This window comes from Acomys minous (assembly GCF_964271855.1).
Source record: "Acomys minous genome assembly, chromosome: 10".
NCBI classification, from domain to species: domain Eukaryota; kingdom Metazoa; phylum Chordata; class Mammalia; order Rodentia; family Muridae; genus Acomys; species Acomys minous.
The window spans coordinates 86,401,051-86,418,714 of NC_140491.1; the positions used below are offsets into that span (position 1 = coordinate 86,401,051).

Consider the following 17,664-nt stretch of genomic DNA (forward strand, 5'->3'; position numbering starts at 1 on the left):
GCCTACCTGTACATGAGGCCACCTTACAAATAGCTAATCTCATAGCCTGTTTGCTAGCCAAACAGTGCCCTCCCCAGCAAAGCCTTCCACACACAGAGCCACGCCTCGCCTGCATTTAAGATGGGGGGATTATTTTCTAGACTTGGCTAGGGTTTCAGCTCTCAGAACACTATTTTCCTTCTCCTGGAAGCCTGCTCTGGGCTGCAGCCCCTCCTTCTTGTTGGGGAAGGCACCCTGCCTCCAAGGGGCAGTCACCCTCCTAAGCTGGACTACTGCCTCCATCAACTCACAGGTTTGGAGAGAGCAGCTTAAGGAAGGTCAGGATGGGAGGAAGTGGCAGGGGGTCCTGATGCTGGTCCAGGTGTCAGGGGCCATGAATCCCCGTGTCTTCCATGAATTCAGGCAGTATCCAAAGAGGGCATCTCAGAGATCTTTAATGCCACCATTCTATTGAATTATAATGCTCTTCTTGCCAGCTATTTTAGATGTCTTTCTAGCCCCACATTGTAGATGCCTGTTTTGTTATTTGTTAGAAACAGCTTAAAGCATCCATTTAAAATTGCCTACTTACATCTTACCTTTTCCACTTTTTCAGTCTGACCTTTCTGCTGGCTTCGCTTTCTCCTTCCCGAAGTATATGCAGAAGTCTCTTTCATGAAGTTCTGTTGATAGTAAAACTAGTTCTTGTTTACGAGAAACCACATTTACTTCCTTCTCATCATTGAACCGTAACGTTGTTGTGTGTTTTATTAACAGCTGGGATGCTCCTATATTGACCTGTGTTGTTGCCATAGAAACCACTGCCACTCTAGCTGTTGCCTGCCCTGGATTCTTTTCTGTCACCATCCTCGTGTTTGGTCTTCTGCAATGTCTCCTTAGCATACACTGATGAGGAACGCTTTTTTATTTCTGCTTGGAGTGGGGGTATTTTCTGAGGATTTAGAATTCTGTTTTTCATTAGGTCCACCAAAATCTCAGCCCTCCCCATCCCCTCTCCTGCATCCTGACCACTTCTAGACTGCTTTCCTGGATGGTAATTCTCCTTCAGCTATTGCAAGCTGCAACTGAACCTATCCATTGGGTCTAATGTGAACTATGTTATATTTTTGCTATTGCTTCACTAAGTTTTCTTTAGCTAGTTTGCAAATCCTCCTGGTAATTTTCTAAAGTCAGTTTTGTCTGTCTGTCTGTCTGTGTGTATTTATTTATTTATTTATTTATTATGTTTTCAAGACAGGGTTTCTCTGTGTAGCTTTGGTTGGTTTTGTAGACCAGGCTGGCCTCAAACTCACAGAGATCCACCTGCCTCTGCCTCCCCAAGTGCTGGGGTTACAGGTGTGCAGCATTGAGCCTGGCTTGTCTGTTCATTTTTAATTGCATATTGCATTACTGCATATTTCAGTATTTGGTAATCAAGGTGTGGTTCTTATCAGTTCTTCCATCTCTCATTTATGCTGCTTTGCTTTCTTGTGTTTTAAGGAGGGTTTTTTTTTTTTGAGAGCTTATATTTAATTAAATTTAATTTATAGCAATAAGGAGAGCTTAACTTGTAGAGAGATTTGCATTTCTTGTGCTTGCGGCTTTGGGGAAGGAGAGACCTGGCACTGACTTAGCGCTGTCCAGCATCTTATTTCTGCTTCAGCATGCCTGTGGTTTGGGGTTCGGTTTCTGCTTCTGGAAACAGAGCACCCTGTCCTTCCAAAGCAAGCCTCACTGCATATGCACTATTTACTCTTTGCCTTTACTGCTCCCCCTTTCCCTCTATTCTTGTTTTCCTCCCTCTGTTAGCCCCCCTCCTTTCCTTATAGGTGTGTATATGTATCTACTGGTGTATAACTTTTTTTTTCTAGTGGCGAAGCTTGAATATCTATAACACACAGGGTCTTGTGTGTTTTAAGCATGGCCTTATCATCAAGCTACATCCCCCCCTGCCCCCCCCCCCCCGCCAGCCTATGTCTATACTTTGTTGGAACATTTTATTTACCTGTGATGGTCAAACCTGCATTTTAATATTTTCTTACTGTATTTATGCAGGATGATCTTATCATATCATAGCACAAGGACTTTTCTGAATGCAGGATAAAACAGAACCGTATCATAGGGGAGCATGTTCAAGTCCTTGTCTCCTTCCAGTTTTAGCTAACTTATGCTACAGGCCTTGAGAATGTGCTAGGCTTTTGGGATTTTTGAGATGGGGTTTCTGTGAGTAGCTCTGGCTGTCGTAGAACTAGCTCTGTAGACCAGGTTGGCCTCGAATTCACAGAGATCTGCCTGTCTTGGTTTCCCCAGTGCTGGGATTAAAGGTGTGCACCACCATTGTCCAGCAGGATTGTGCTACTCTTCACATATGGGTATAATAATGTCTTTTTAAAAACTTAAAACAAAAAAGAATTTTGTATATGGGTATATATTTACACAACTTCCACCCCACACTCTCTGGCCTCCAACCCTCTGCAATACCTATTAAATCCATAACCTCTTCCTTATTATTATTACATCCTGTATTGAACAATACTCACTCCTCACAGAGAAGAAGATGGTCAGGTGTCCTTTTCTTTTCTTTTCTTTTTTTTTTATTTTTTTGAATGTGTGGTTTATTGTTCACATAGGAAAAGAGGAAACAATCTCACTCTGAACGAATCCAACAAGCTAACAATCTACCCACAGTATCCGGAGGGAGGATGTGCCCACAGAGTGTGTATAGAGGCATCTCGGGTCTGATTGCCTGGTGCATGTGACAGGATGTGTTGCAGAAGGAGGCAGTTTATCTGTTCGCTGCTTATGTGGTGAAAGTGTGCCAGGGAGGAGCTCGTCATCTGCCTTTGGTTTCTGAGCGCGTACTCCATGTTTTGTCTTTTCTGATGTGTCTTGATGCCCCATTGATTATAAAGTGGAAGAAAATATGGCGAGAATAACACCAGCCACCTGCCTTTCGAGGGGAGAAAGGCTGCACTCACCTGGGTATCCTGCCTGTTTCCTGTTTTGAAAGTGATGAATAGTCCCTGATTGCGCAGTGATGCTGAGTGGGTCAATAGCAGAGGGCAGATGGAATTATGATGTGAGCTGCCTGCCTGCTGGAACTCTGCGTGGTGGGTATATCCTAAAGCCGAGGAGAGCTCCTGATGATTGTTTACTGGGGACATGGGTGGCGAGGATGAATGAGGATGCATGTAGGATTTCTGAAAAACCTTGCTTAGCTTTCTCAGATCATAATAGGAAAAGGAGAAGCAAAATAAAGTTTACATTCCCAAGATGTATAGCAGGCAAAGTTACTTAATGTATAAACAACTTTTTTTTTTTTGCTTGTACATCTGCAGGCCAGAAGAGGGTGTCAGATAACATTATAGATGGTTGTGAGCCACCATGTGGTTGCTGGGAATTGAATTCAGGACCTCTGGAAGAGCAGTCAGTGCTCTTAACCTCTGAGACATTTCTCCAGCCCCATAAACAGCATTTTAAAACATGGCATGAGGCCCAGGGAGATGGCTCACGGGTGAAGGAGCTTGCCATTAAGGCCCGTGACCTGAGTTTGATACCTTCACCCCACGTGGCAAAAAGAGAGAACCAACTCGGCCAACTAGTTGTCCTCTGACACCACATGTATGACATGATATGTACATGTAAGCAGACACAATACACTTTTTAGATGACTGGAATGTATAATATACCAAATGTCGCCATAAGGATCTCACGTGATATAGCATGGGTAGACTAGGGTCTGCCCTCATACTCTCCATGTGAGAAGCACATGGTGAACACCCTTGTGCAGAAGTGTGGATGGCCAGCAGTTGCCACACTCTTGCTCTGATTTCTAACTGAAGATGATTTTTGAGGTGACGCTAGGCAGCTCCTGTGCAGGTGGCAAGTATATCCACTGGGAGAGGCTGCCCTTGAGGACTGAGTGCCTTTTCCAGGCATGGACCTCTCCTAGGGTCTTGGCAGCATCTCCAACCAGTGGTGGTCATCATGACCAGATGTCCTTCATCCAGCTTTCCCGGTGAAGCTTTGCTTTCAGAGCAGAAAACTCTTGCAGGTGCTCCTCAATTCAGATAGGGCAAGTTAGAAAACATGAAAAATATGATAAGCTGAAAATGAACTTACTATCTCTAGCTTAGCCGTGTGATTTCAAGTCCCAGTTGCATCTCCTTATGATTGCACAGCTGACTGGGAACTGCGCGCCTGTTGCCACTGCCCAGCATCATAACAGCATATCTCGCCGTATTTTTTTTTTTTGCTAGTCTTGGAAAATATGGGAAATAAAAAAATTCAGAGTGTAGTTTCACGTGAACACGAATCACTTTCACGTCCCACAAAGCTCAAAATTAGTAAATGGAACTATCATTAGGCAAAGACCCCTCTGTATACGTTTCTTTATTCTGTTTATTAACAGCTCCGTGCTCTGTGGGAGACTGGCGCTCTGAGGATCGCTATAGAATGAGGTTGTGGTGTCTGGGATAGAAACAGAAAGAGTTGCCGGGCGGTGGTGGCACACGCCTTTAATCTCAGCGCTCAGGGAGGCAGAGGCAGGTGGATGGCTTTGAGTTCAAGGCCAGCCTGGTCTACAAAGTGAGTCCAGGACAGCCAAGGCTACACAGAGAAACCCTGTCTTGAAAAAATACCAAACCAAACCAAACCAAACCAAACCAAACAAACAAACAAACACAAACAAAAAGGAAGCAGAAAGATTCAAGGAAACCCATCTGGAGGAGTCCATTGCTGAACACTAACATCGCCTCAGACTTTGAGAACCATTTTCCTTTTTGTGTAATAAATGGATGCCCTAGATTGTCTTTAAAATTTTCTTATTTAATTAATTTATTCAGATTACAACTCAATGGTTATCCCATCACTTGTATCCTCTCGTTCCTCCCTCCCTCTGGCTTTCACCCTATTCCCCTCCCCTAGGTCTAAGACCAAGGGGGACCTCCTCCCCCACTATATGGTCATAGGCTATCAAGTCTTGGTAACCTGCTTATTCTTTCTTTGAGTGCCACCAAGGGGAGGTCATCAAATATGGGACATCAGAGTTCATGTCAGAGTCAGTGCTCACTCTCCACATAACTGTGGAGATTGTTCTGTCCATTAGCTGGCTCAGAGTAGGGGTCGATGTTTACTACTTGCATTGTCCTTGGTTAGTGCAATAGTTTGAGCCGACTCCCCTGGGCCCTGATCCACCCATCATGATGTTCTTCTTGTAGGTTTCTAGGACACCCTGGATTCTTTTATTTCCCCATCTCCTATATTTCTTTTACCTAGAGTCCCAGTAGGATGTCCTCACATCTATCCCAATCTCATAAGACATGCCTTTTGCGCTAGTGCCCAATTATAAGTGAGTATGTACCATGTGAGTCTTTCTGCTTCTGGGTTAACTCACTCAGTATGATCATTTCTAGTCCCATCCATTTGTCTACAGATTTCGGGATTTCCTTGTTTTTTTTTTTAATAGCTGAGTAGTATTCCATTGTGTAAATGTACCACAGTTTCTTTATCCATTCTTCTACTGAGGGACATGTAGGCTGTTTCCAGGTTCTGGCTACTATGAATAAGGCTGCTATGAACATGGTTGAGCATATGTCCTTGTTGTGTGGTGGAGCATCTTCTGGGTATATTCCAAGGAGTAGAATATGTGGGTCTTGAGGAAGCCCTATTCCCAGTTTTCTGAGAAAGCGTCAGATAGATTTCCAAAGTGGTTGTACAAGTTTGCATTCCCACCAGCAATGAAGGAGTGTTCCTCTTTCTTCACATCTTTGCCAGCATGTGGTGTCACTTGAATTTTTGATCTTCACCATTCTGATGGGTGTAAGATGGAATCTCAGAGTCGTTTTGATTTGCATTTCTCTGATGACTAAAGACATTGAGCATTTCTTTAAGTGTTTCTCAGCCATTTGATATTCCTCTGTTGAGACTTCTCTGTTTAGTTCTGAGCCTCATTTCTCAATTAGGTTATTTGGTTTGGTGGTGTTCAATTTCTTGATATATATATATATGATATTAGCCCTTTGTCAGATGTAGGGTTAGTGAAGACCTTTTCCCAGTGTGTAGGTCAACAGAACAAAGTGACAGCCTAGATTGTCTTTTGATTCCCCTAAACTTTTGCACCAGCCCGTCATCTTCAATTCACCAGCCTGGCCACTGCTGGCACTCTGTTCAGACAGAATGGATGTGCCACCTTCTTTTCCCAAGCGTTGCCCCTAAAGGCCACCTGGACAGGACTCAGTGGAAGCCACTCTTGTCACTGCTGGTCCTGCTTCTTTCTTCGATCTCTGGGGGATACAGCCAGAGGTGTTGTTCTACCACCAGGCTCTCGTGGAAGCCACAGATCGTTCCCAGGTCCCACAGCAGAGATGGCATGTTTTCAGATGAATTGTCTCACATTGTCCTGGAGGGGAGGGTGACTTTAAATGTTCCTTCGAGGGAAGGAGAAGGGCAGATAGCACCCTTTGAATCTGGGCATCAGGATGTTTTGTCTCGTAGCTGTACCACAGTGAGTATTTAAGCAAACATTCATGGAATGTCTTACATCTGGAGATGAATTCAAGACTTTTGTTCAAAGTAGAAGGTTTCCATGTTCAGGAATGGTATCTGGAAGGTCTAGCTGAGTCAAGGCAGAGCGGAATAATTAGGGTGGGGAGTCCCCACATCCTCCTCCTTGTGCCTGTCCTCACTGAGCGTTTCCATCTGCCTTCTGTATGTCCCACCCGGTCTTCCCACCTGGGGAACAGTAATGTACAAAGTACTGTACATCCTTGTACTTGGTATGTGACTGGGAAAGGCTACTGTGTCTAAGGATCTCTTCCACAGCTTGTGCCCAGCCTAAAGCCTCCTACTTAAAAGCCTTTTATCCCAAATGTCTACAACATTCACCATAATGATACCTTTCTGTGCCCGCTTGCTTAGGTATGCCACACTTCTGCCTGCCATTGGCAGCCCTCCTAGACTTTTGTTAAGCACATGGGCATTGTGGGTATTAAGTTCCCAAGTGGATGCAAGAGAAGATATCTTGATTGAACTGCAAATCCTCACGACATGAGTGCTTCCTGCTTCTAGAGAATGCTTTAAACAGCTGTGTTCCGTGCAGTCTCGTTAGTCTCAGGGCTGCTGCCGCTGCTCCCAGTTAAGTGCCGTGGTTTGGGTAACGTCCCTTAACCCACCTCCACTTCTTGTGGGAGAACGTTCGACACAAAGCTGTACTGAGAATGTTTCTACAAGGAGGCGGTGCTTGGTCTGCTTTGCCATTCCTCAAGCCATTTCATCTCATGGGCTTTTATGTGTCGGCTCTCTCACTGTTGCTAACATGAAATGCTTCAGAGGCTTTGAGTCCTAATCCTGTGGTTCTGCTTACCGAAGATAAGCAGCACTTTCTCATTTTCTTTCATTTTATCATGGGCCCCTAATGGGTCTGAAGAACCTTCTTCACGGCACTGGCAGGACCAAATGACTAGAGAAGAGCCGAGAAGGGCGTGGGGCGGGTGGAAAAATGAGGATGTGTGTGAGAGAACAAAGCAGGAAGAGAGAGGGAGACATTTTGGCTGCTGATGGCTTTGGGGCTGCATGTCTGTTTACATAAAAAGCCTGGATTTGGAGAGTCCATCTTCAGATATGCAGGGGAAAATACATGGCGATCAGTGTGGCCAGGACTGCTCTTTCTTTAAGGTTGATGATCAAAGGATGGGGAATTTGTCAGGACCCAGGGTGACCCTCTCCTCCCTCTCTTCCTCCTTCTCTCAATATTTCCCCTTCCTTTTTTATTATTTATTTATTTATTTATTTATTTGTTGCATCTTCTCCCTATCCGTCTCCCTCTTCCCTCTTAGGCCAGCGTTGGTTCTGCCATGTATTACCCTGGTCTGCCTCGTGACAGGCCTAAAAGCCATGGAGGACCAGCCTACCCCACCCCGCTATGGACTGGATCCTCAAACAACCTTCTTCTCTTTGAAGTTTTTGCTAGAGATGGAAAGCTGACACAGTCACCCAAGTTGGTCTCTTGTGTGACTTGAAGAGCTACACAGAGGATTTCTCAGCAAAGGACATGTGACCAAAGTCTTTATACTGAGAGACCCGGGGTGGGGGGGTGGGGGTGGGGGAACGACTGATAATGAAAATTCTTCCTTCAAATAGAGAAAGAGACCAGAAAAAACACACACACACAAAACCACAGAGCCTTTGAATAGCTGTCACTCTCTGTGCTTTTCACATAAGGGAAACTGAGGCGAAGAAAGTGGGAATGATGTGCCCAAAGCTATGCAGGCAGCGTGGGCAAAGCTGCCTGCCACGGTGTCCTCTTCACGTAGTTGTGTAGACAGAGCAGAACACACAAGAAGAGATCAGTGCACGGCCTCCTAAAAGAAGAGCCAGGCATAGGACGAAGGCTGGCTCTGGAGGTACTGAAAGCTTCATCTTTGCAGGCCACGCCTGGCACCCTGTGCAGCCTCTTCAAAGGGGTGGTGTAGAATAGGACTCACTTCCCTTGTGCCATGACTCGGTTTCTATTTGGGACAAAGGAAAGGGATTTAGTAAAGGTACTTGGGTTTCTAGGAAGTAGAGCACAGGCCTGTGTGTTCTTTCTGCAAGGGAAGGCATTGAATGCAACTCAGATACCCCAATATCTGGCTGACGCCAGCGGGCACTGGGCAAAGTCCATGTTCTGGCCATCTTGCCTGTGCTGCAGATGGAAAAGAACTCACTGTCAGCTGTGCACCAACAGGAGAAAGGCTTCGAACCCTTTTAGAGCTGCTTAGCCAGGAGAGTTACTGCCGAAGAACACTAGACGTTCGACTTATTTCCATCTTACAGGAGCGCCGCCGTTTGTTAACTGCACTTGGCCCTGCCCCGTTAAATTAGCCTTGCCTTCTCAGTAGCTTGTTGGAGGAATTGCTAGAGCTCTGCTTCATTGCTCCTTGGCAGGCAGCTTAGTGGAAGACTTTGTTAGCAAGTGCCAAGATGCAAACGCTGAGACTTAGAGCTAAGCCTGCTCAAAGCCCAAGGCTTTTTGTAGACGGACGCTTTTATTTATTTTCTTATTTAAACGTGATTTTCCTGTGATGCGTTCCATTGTAGTGGCAGACCGAGAACAATCATGGGTCAGGGATAGCAATGCTTCTTTAATTGTCTTTCTGGCGCTCTTTTACTGGGCTCTGCAGTCCTGGTGACTCTGGGAGACCACAGCTTGTAATTTCTGTGACTATTTGAATGCCTTTTATTTAGTCAGACATACATAGCAAAATTTGAAGAGTCCTATAGGCATATGTTCAGGGAAGAGAATGATTTTGACTATCAAATAAGCTGGGGCCGTGAGGTCAGCTCGCTGAGGTTCACAGGCGCGCAGGGTGGTTGATGTCCGCTGCTTGCCTGGATCCCTTGCCACTGCCCAGTGGTTTTGGATGGCAACGAAAGGAGTAAGTGCAGTCAGTAGGCATCTGGTTCATTTTGAGATCATTTAGTGGGCACTGTAGCTGGTACAGCCTCTCTGTGAGAACCTCCTGGAGAATGTGCTTGGGAGCCATGCAGTGTAGGTGTTGGAAGCATTCCTGTATTAACAAGTCAAGTACAAACACCGGATGTTGTTAGGAAGGCTTCTTGAGATATCCTCTTATGCTGGCCTTGGCCTTCTGTAGGGAACTCTTCCTTGCAAGAATCAGGGAGAGGAGAAAGTCAGAAAAGCATTCTTTCCACCTTCCCTGAGCTTTGGTTTCCATGTAGAGACAATTGATTGGAGGGGAATGAGCCAAGGGAGTGAGAGCTGGAAAGGTTCATTTGGCAAACATTTGCTAAATGCTATTGGAGACCAAGGGGGTGAACTAAACCCAGCCCTGCTCTCAGGTCCTGTTCTGTTGGGGGCGGGGGGGATGAGCAAAGAAGCAAGTGTTTCCTGGTGATAAGGATGTGCAATGCAAAAGAGGGGAGAGAGGAGGGAGCAAACGAGGGAGGGAAGGAGGGAGGGAGGGAGGGAGGGAGGGAGGGAAAGAGAGTAGAGGGCAGGAAGACAGAGCAAAGCCATTGAGCCGAGAAAGGGTCAGGAGTTACTCATTTGTGTAAAGATGGCCTGGAAAGGCCTTTCTGACAGGTGGCATTTGAGCCCATCAGCTGGGAATGCAGGGCAGAGACTACAGAAAGAATGTGACCAGGCTCTCTCTGAAGCTCTTCCCTAAAGCCCCATCCAATTCTTTGCTTATTCTGATTGAGGGGTGGAGCATAACTTTTACCATAGCTTTATGAAGTAACCACTGTCCAGTAAGAATCCTGTGTGGGATGTAGTTTATTTAAGCAGTTGTTAAGCATCAAATTCATTGTGTTTGTATTATGTAGGATCCTGACTTCTTAGAAAGTCACAAAAAGGACTCCCAACTTCTCAAACTTTTTATTGCTTTAAAAGTATTTGTAGGCACAGAAAAACTTTTCCTTGGGGGATGGGAATGCCTACATAAATGTAGAGTTGTTTTACTGCCTCTGCTGTTCAGATCACTAGAGAGTATTCGTTTGAAATAAAAGCAGTTTTGCTCAGGGATAGATTTGAATCAATGATATAACTTGACATTATGCCAGCAACCCAACTCTCTTACAGCATATGATACAGCTGGTGTAAGAGCTAGCGAAGGAACGTTTTGGCTTTGCATTAGCCACCTCTGGGAGTAAGCCAGGATCTGGAAGCCACGTAGCCAATCTCGGTTGTCAATCATTTATCTACTGGCCCAGAAATGCTATGTAAAAAAACCTTTGCAGTTGGTATGTTAGCATCACTGGTAGTCAAGAAGACAAGGTTAAGAGTGTGCTACCCTGGAGCTGGAGGGATGATGGCTCAGCAGCTAAGAGTACCGGCTGCTCTTTCACAGGTTCAGAGCACCTATTCTCAGCACCACATGGCTGCTCACCACTAATTACAGTTGCAGTTCTATGGGATCCAATGCCCTCTTCTGGTGTGTACACAAATATGCAGACCCCCCCCCAAAAAAAAACCCCACATACATAAATAAATCTTAAAAAGAAAAAAGGATGTGCTAAACTAATACAATAGCTTCATGGTTTTTTTTTTTCCCCTTAAACCAAAGTTATTTTGGAATCACAAGAAATATTCACAGTAACCAGCAACTATTCAAAACATTACTTCTGGTTATGACTGATTTTCTCAGAGTCCTTACTGAGTGAAATGAGGACATGGCCACTCCAAGGCCTGGCTAAGGAGAAGCTTTATATTGTAGATTGGAGGAGGGTACGGCGAGGGACATCTGGAGTCCAGACAGGAAGAGGAAGTAGTACACTAAACCGAGGAGGGCGAGGAGACGAGGAGGAGGGCCAAGAGGGCAAAGAACCAAAGGGACCAAGAGAAGAGAAAGAGCGCGTGGCTAAGATGCCAGGGTTATATGGGAATCGGAAGCTGAGGGAAGGGAGAGGCTTAGGACAGAGTGCAGTGTGAGAAGAACTGAGAGGCGCCACAATGCCAGCGTGGAACTCAGTAAGAGGTACACGCCGAGAGAGACTAGAGGCCAGCATATGTACGCTTTGAACTTTTTCAAACCTACTTTATTTGGGGTTCTTTAATGCTTAGACCTCCCTTCCAACCCACCTACCCCAGATAGGCGAGAAAAGAGGTTAATAGGAAAAGGAGAAACAGACCTTTTTAAGACTCAGTTCCTTGGAGTGGTTCCACTGGCGTTGTTGGCAGGATTCCAATAGACCAGTTAAACGGCAGACCAGCAATTCAGCGCAGGTGACTGCAACCACAGCTGCTGGAGCCTGGAGCATCAGCCGGAACCCAGAGCCTCGAAGCCTTTGCTGGAGCAGTTCTCTCTAGGAGTGTCTTGAGGTGGAGTGATGAACAGACAAGAGCAAAAAGCCACACCTCTTCTTTTGGGCATACACATGTGCACACACATGCATATACACGTGTGTGTATACACGTGTGCACGCGCGCGCGCGCGCGTGCACACACACACACACACACACACACACACACACACACACACACACACACACATCCTCTCAGAGTCTGAACTAGGATATTTGTCAGTTGGCAAAGACCATGGCCCCTCAAGAGGTGGTTCCTCTTCCAGTGGACAAACATTGCCTATTCTTTCACAAGTTTGTTTTCAGTGGAAAGACACTGCACACCCTCACACAAGTCTGTTTCATATCCCACACTTGGGATCAAAACAAAAATATCTTTACATCTACTACAAGCATACTTCTTGGTATGCTAATAGACACTACAGTTAGCTATTTGTCCTGCATTTCTTTTGGACCTGACACTTTAAGTGCCTGATATTTGCTGTTTTTGTAAATTTAAAAAGGTTTATTTACGTCGAGAAGTTATTATTTTGTGAGTCTTGTGTGTATATTTAAATATGTGCATGTGGGTACCTGTGTATTTTTCAAAACGTTTTAATGAGGCTTTAAAATTTATTCATTTATTTTTCAATTTTCAGAATGAGTCTTGTGTTATTTAGGCTAGTCTCTAACTCTGGGTCTCAGCTGACCTTTTCTGATCAGGCTTTCAAGTAGCTGGGAACTGCAGAGGCATGCCACCACATCCAGCTAGGATATCTAAGAAACTGAACATATTTGCAAAGAAAGAACTGAGAAACATCAGAAACTAAATTAGAGATACTTTGCCAAGAATCAGTGCTGATGTTATTTTACGGGTCCCCATCCTCTGTGCTCCCCATGTTCCTGCTCCAGGCCAGGCTGGGTGAGATGCTGCTCTTCTGGGCTTCTAGAGATTTCTATGTTTGTCTCAACTACAGTAATAAGTAACTGTGGATTCAGGGTCTTTCCCTGGCTCCCTTGAAGGCTAGCACGGTGTCTTTGAGGCCAAAGTCACCTACGTTTTGCATGGTATCTAACCTGAAATAGGGATGCCACATATGTTTGTTGGTTACATAGATGGATTAATGAGTTATTAAGGCTTGTGTCTGATTAGAAGCCTTCTGGTAATCAAAGCAAAAAGAAAATTATACTGGCTTTACAGATTTTCATAAGCCTATAAGTCTAAGCAGAACCCACTTGTTTTCCCCTATGGGAGCTGAGTTCCTGAAGGTATGTGATGATGACATACAGTATGAAGATAATGGGTTTCCTAGGAAACACATTTTCAGTACATCCTAAATGCCCTTGCCTTGACTGAATGAAGGGACCGCCATGGCCTTGGTAGAACCTAGCAGCTGGAGGCCAACTCCAGCCTCAGGAAAGTGGGGGTTCTTGTTAACTTCCCAGTAATTCTCTGTTGGAACTTCCCCTTTCTCAGAGGGCAGTGAGACCCCGAAGCAGTTATTCATGCCACTGGATTTTATCTCCCTGTTTGCAACCATCTTATAGACATTTAGATGAAAACTGTTACAGCCCTTACTCTCGGGCTGTGGCGTTAAGTCAACTGTGGGGCTTAAGGAAAAGCATCAGTAGAAACAAATGGCAAGGGAGAGGCTTGTACTTGGGACTTGCAGGACGCTTACAGGACGTGGCTTTCCTGGGGTTTAGAGAGATGTCGGCCTGGGATGACTTATAGGCTGTATGAGAAAGTAATTATTTTGTGGGGACAAATGGGAGTACAGGTGAGGGCAAGCTAATGCATCCGGCTTCATTAACTGTGTTTTCTGTGCAGCTACTTCTGTGAGGAAGGAGTAGTGCTGAGAGATAGAAAACCTCCTTACTGGGGCACTGAAGATTAATTGATTTTTTTGCTTGTGTGTGTATAGGTGCAGAAAGAGAAAAGGGAGAGAGGAAAATTAAAAATCCTTTCATCTAGCACAAGCAATTCTTCATTGAAATGCTTTTGATGGATATATTTTCTGTTAAACCATATAATAAAATAACGGACAAAGGCATCGAGGGATTAAACGCTCCAAATCAGCAGTATAAGGAAGGCAGCGAGTATTTACTCCCAGCATCTTGTAAAGAGTTTTACTATTTTTCTTGTCCTTGAACTGTCTCTTTTTGTTTTTTAAAATGCTTTGTTTCTTTGTTCCTAAGGATGACCTTATTTTATTTTGTGTATATGTTTTCTCTGCATGTAAGTATGTGCTCTGTACAATGTCCCTGGAGATCAGAAGAGAGCATAGGATGCCCTGGACCTGGAGTTACAGAGGGCTGGGAGCCACAAGCCTGGCTTCTCTGCAAGTGCAGCCAGTGCTCCTAACTGCTGAGCCGTCTGTCTGTCTGTCTGTCTGTCTGTCTGTCTGTCTGTCTGTCTCTCTCTCTCTCTCTCTCTCTCTCTCTCTCTCTCTCTCTCTCTCTCTCCTTGGTCCTTGAGCTCTTGTGGGGATTCTGTGAGTCAGTGGTGTATGGGATTCTCAGGTTAAATTCACAGTTGGCTCCATGAAGTTAGCATATACATCAAAGCCGCAGCCCCAGGGCTCACACTGGGGCCCCTATCATATCTTTAAATTACTCCAGCACTTCCCATGTCATCATTAGGCACCCAAAGATGCCTCAGAGTCTTTTTAAAAGGTGTTCCTTTAATGCAGTCTGGCATTTTTTTTTTAGACACAGAAAAACATATCTCCCAAGTAAGTTTGTCTCTATTTCAAAAATAGGCAGCCATTTGGGGATTTATCAATTAAAATTTTGAAAATTTTGCTTTAGGGGCTCGAGAGATTTAGGGGTTCAGTGGTTAAGAGCACTTGCTGCTCTTCCAGAAAACCCAGGCTCAGTTCCCAGCACCCATGTGGTAGCTCACAAACTCTAGCCCCAGGGAATCTGATGCCCTCTCTTGACCCCTGAGGGCACCAGGCAAGAGTTGGTGCACAGACATACATGCAGAGAAAATACTTCTACACATACAATGAAACAAATAAATATAAAAATGTTTCAAAATACTGCATCTAGATTATAAACTTACTGAGGATATGGATTTAGTATATCTTATGTGATGTAACTCATGTACCTAGTACCCACCTCTATAAATCAGATGTTCAGTAAGCAACTGTGTTCTCAAGACTACCTTTAGTCCCAGTACTTGGGAGGCAGAGGCAGGCAGATCTCTGTGAGTTTGAGGCAAGCTTGGCCTACATTAGAGAGTTCTAGGCCAGCCAGGAATGCATAGTGAAACCTTGTTTAAAATAAGTAAGTAAATAAGCCATGGCTCAATTAACATCTCTGTGAACAGCTGTTTGGATTATGTGTATTTGTCCACCATAACACAGAAGTCCCCTATATATTCATCTTTATACTTTAATTAGACTTTATAAAGAAACGTTCTATTGTTTTGTTAAAACATGCTGAGGATTGGCCTTGCTGAGTCAAAGGAATGTATATTTAAATTTCAAAAACTCTTTTTTGAGGGCACTTATCTTGGCTGACACAGGAACCAGTCTTTTCACTCTTTATGAGCTGCCATTAAACCCAAACTCAGAAGGCTGATTATTTCCTCTGTGTTTCTTTATCCTGCTTAGACCCTAGCACAGGTAGGGCAGTGCCCTGCATCCTGAACTGAGAATGCATGATGTGACACTATTCAGTAAAAAGTGTGTGTGTGTGTGTGTGTGTGTGTGTGTGTGTGTGTGTGTGTGTGTGTGTGCATGCTCACACATTTGTGTGCACAAACCCAAGGCCCACAGAAGATGGTGTTGGGTCTTTTGCGACTAGAGTTATAGGAAATTGTGATCTGCCCTATGGTTGCTGGCAACAGAAGCCTACTCCTCTGCTAGGATAGCACTCCTAACTGCTGACTTATTGCTCAAGCTTCCAAATTAGTTTTCTTAAACTTGAATATACTCTCTGCTACTCTCTACAGCCCTATTTGAATATATAGCCTATGTCTCTTGTGTCTACATTGGAAACTAGTCTAGAATTAGTAAAGGTTTAGCAAGTGCTATCTGACCTCTTGCAGAGAAACCATAGATGTGTTTCTCAACTCAATTTAGATCCTGGGGATTCTTCAGCCTTTCACTCTGTGGTCTAGTTCTTGCCCCTGTCAGCTAATGAGAAAGAACACCGAGTTCCCATGGCATAGTCAAGAAGGCTGACAAGGCTGCAAAAAAGCCACAGACCTTGATTTTTGCCATGCAGTAGGTATGGGTAGTGTCCTGGTTGTTTGGAAGGCATGAAGGGGTCATGGAAAGCAGCCTTGGCTTGGCACTGTGGGAGGCCAGGAGAAACCATTGGTGAAGGTACAGCTTTGGTTGCTCTAGAAGCCCCATAATTAACAGAGTCATGGAGAGGAGTTTAGTCTTGGTACCAGGTGGCAGGGTCAGAGTCCCTGAAGAGAGGCTAAGAGAGCCTGTTGGTGAACGTGCAGCCCAATTGCAATGGAGACTCCAGCATTTTGGAGATGCCAATGCTTCTTGGCAACCACCATGGGCAGCAGCATGGGTGGAGTGGCAGCTGGCTTGAGCCTTTAATGCAAACTGTGTGCTGTGGATGGCAGAGCCAGAGAAGTTGAGCTGGCTAGGCCACCTGGAATTCTAAAGATCACGAGTGAATCCCTGATATCCCAAGTTGAGCTGTTAACACTGTTGGACTTTTGTGGTTGGTGTTGTTTGCTTGGTTTTTGTTTTTCTGATTGTAGCTCTGTCCTGACTCTTCCTTTTTCAAATAGGAAGGAATATATAACTAATCTTTTATTTCATATGAACCACTGTTGAGAGACTTTGTAAGTTTAGAATGACTTGGATATCTGGGAGAGGCTTTGAACTTTAGAAAAGGCTGAATATTTTAAAGAGACTGGACTTTTAAAAAGGTTGAATTTTTAAAGACTGTGGCTTTCCAAAGTTGAAATGTTTTATATTGCAGGTAAGCAAGAAAGAAGTAGTTATGGTTAAGTAGTAATGTATTTGTCTGTCAAGTTGACCAAGGGTCAATTGTCCTGTTTGGTTTTTTTCAACTTGACAGTAACCTAGACATACCTAAAAAGAGAGACTCTTAATTAAGAAAAATACCCCCATAAAGATTGTCCTATAAGCAAGTCTAATTGGGCATTTTATTGATTGATGTGGAAGAGCCCAGCCTGCTAGGGGCATTGCCACCCATGGGGTCGTGATCCCGAGTTGTATAAGAAAGCAGGCTAATCAAGCCACAAGGAGCAAGCCAGGAAGCAGCTTTCCTCTGTGGCTACTACTGTTTCAGTTCCTGCCTCTGGGTTCCTGCTGTGACTTCCTGCCCTAACTTCCCTCAGTGGCAGATTATGACCTGAGAGTTATAAACTGCAGTAAACCCTTTCTCCCCAAGTTGCTTTTCTTTCTTTCTTTGTTTGGTTTTTGGTTTTTTTGGTTTTTTTGAGACAAGGTTTCTCTGTGTAGCCTTGGTTGTCCTGGACTCGCTTTTTTTTTTTTTTTTTTTTTTTTTTTTGGTAGCAATAGAGAAGTTACTACCACAGGTAGGAACACTCCCAAGTGACTAATGGATCTTCCCACTCAGCAAGAAAAACCAGCAGCACTGGCTGTCAGCACGGCTTTCCTCTGAGGGTTTTGGATGATATGGAAACATCTGCACAGTGCTGCTCCCCCCAGACCATGCTCACAGCATTTGTCTTCTAAGTGATTTCTCCTTTCTCTCAGGCACACACAAGAATCACACATGCCAGCATAATTTTCTCCTTGCTTAGGTATTTGGGAAATTCAGAACCAAGTGTAAATCTTGATAACTCATTCATTCATTCTATCAACCAGTATAGAGGACTACTGCATGCCAAGCACCATTAAGAAGGCTGATCCTGGACTCAAGGACCCATGTGAGCCT

At 44.5% G+C, this 17,664-nt stretch overlaps 1 protein-coding gene across 20 annotated transcripts in view; it reads left to right on the forward strand.

The window, feature by feature from the left end:
* The window catches only part of LYPD6B (LY6/PLAUR domain containing 6B), a 165,396-nt gene that overhangs the window by 70,037 nt on the left and 77,695 nt on the right, over positions 1-17,664 (forward strand). The window contains exon 1 of one of the 20 annotated variants that reach the window (XM_084800030.1): positions 3,005-3,089. The exons of the other annotated variants lie outside the window; for them this stretch is intronic. The gene's annotated coding sequence lies outside the window, so the exon portion shown is untranslated. Of the gene's footprint in view, positions 1-3,004; positions 3,090-17,664 lie in introns of those variants that run through there. 20 annotated transcript variants of the gene reach the window in all.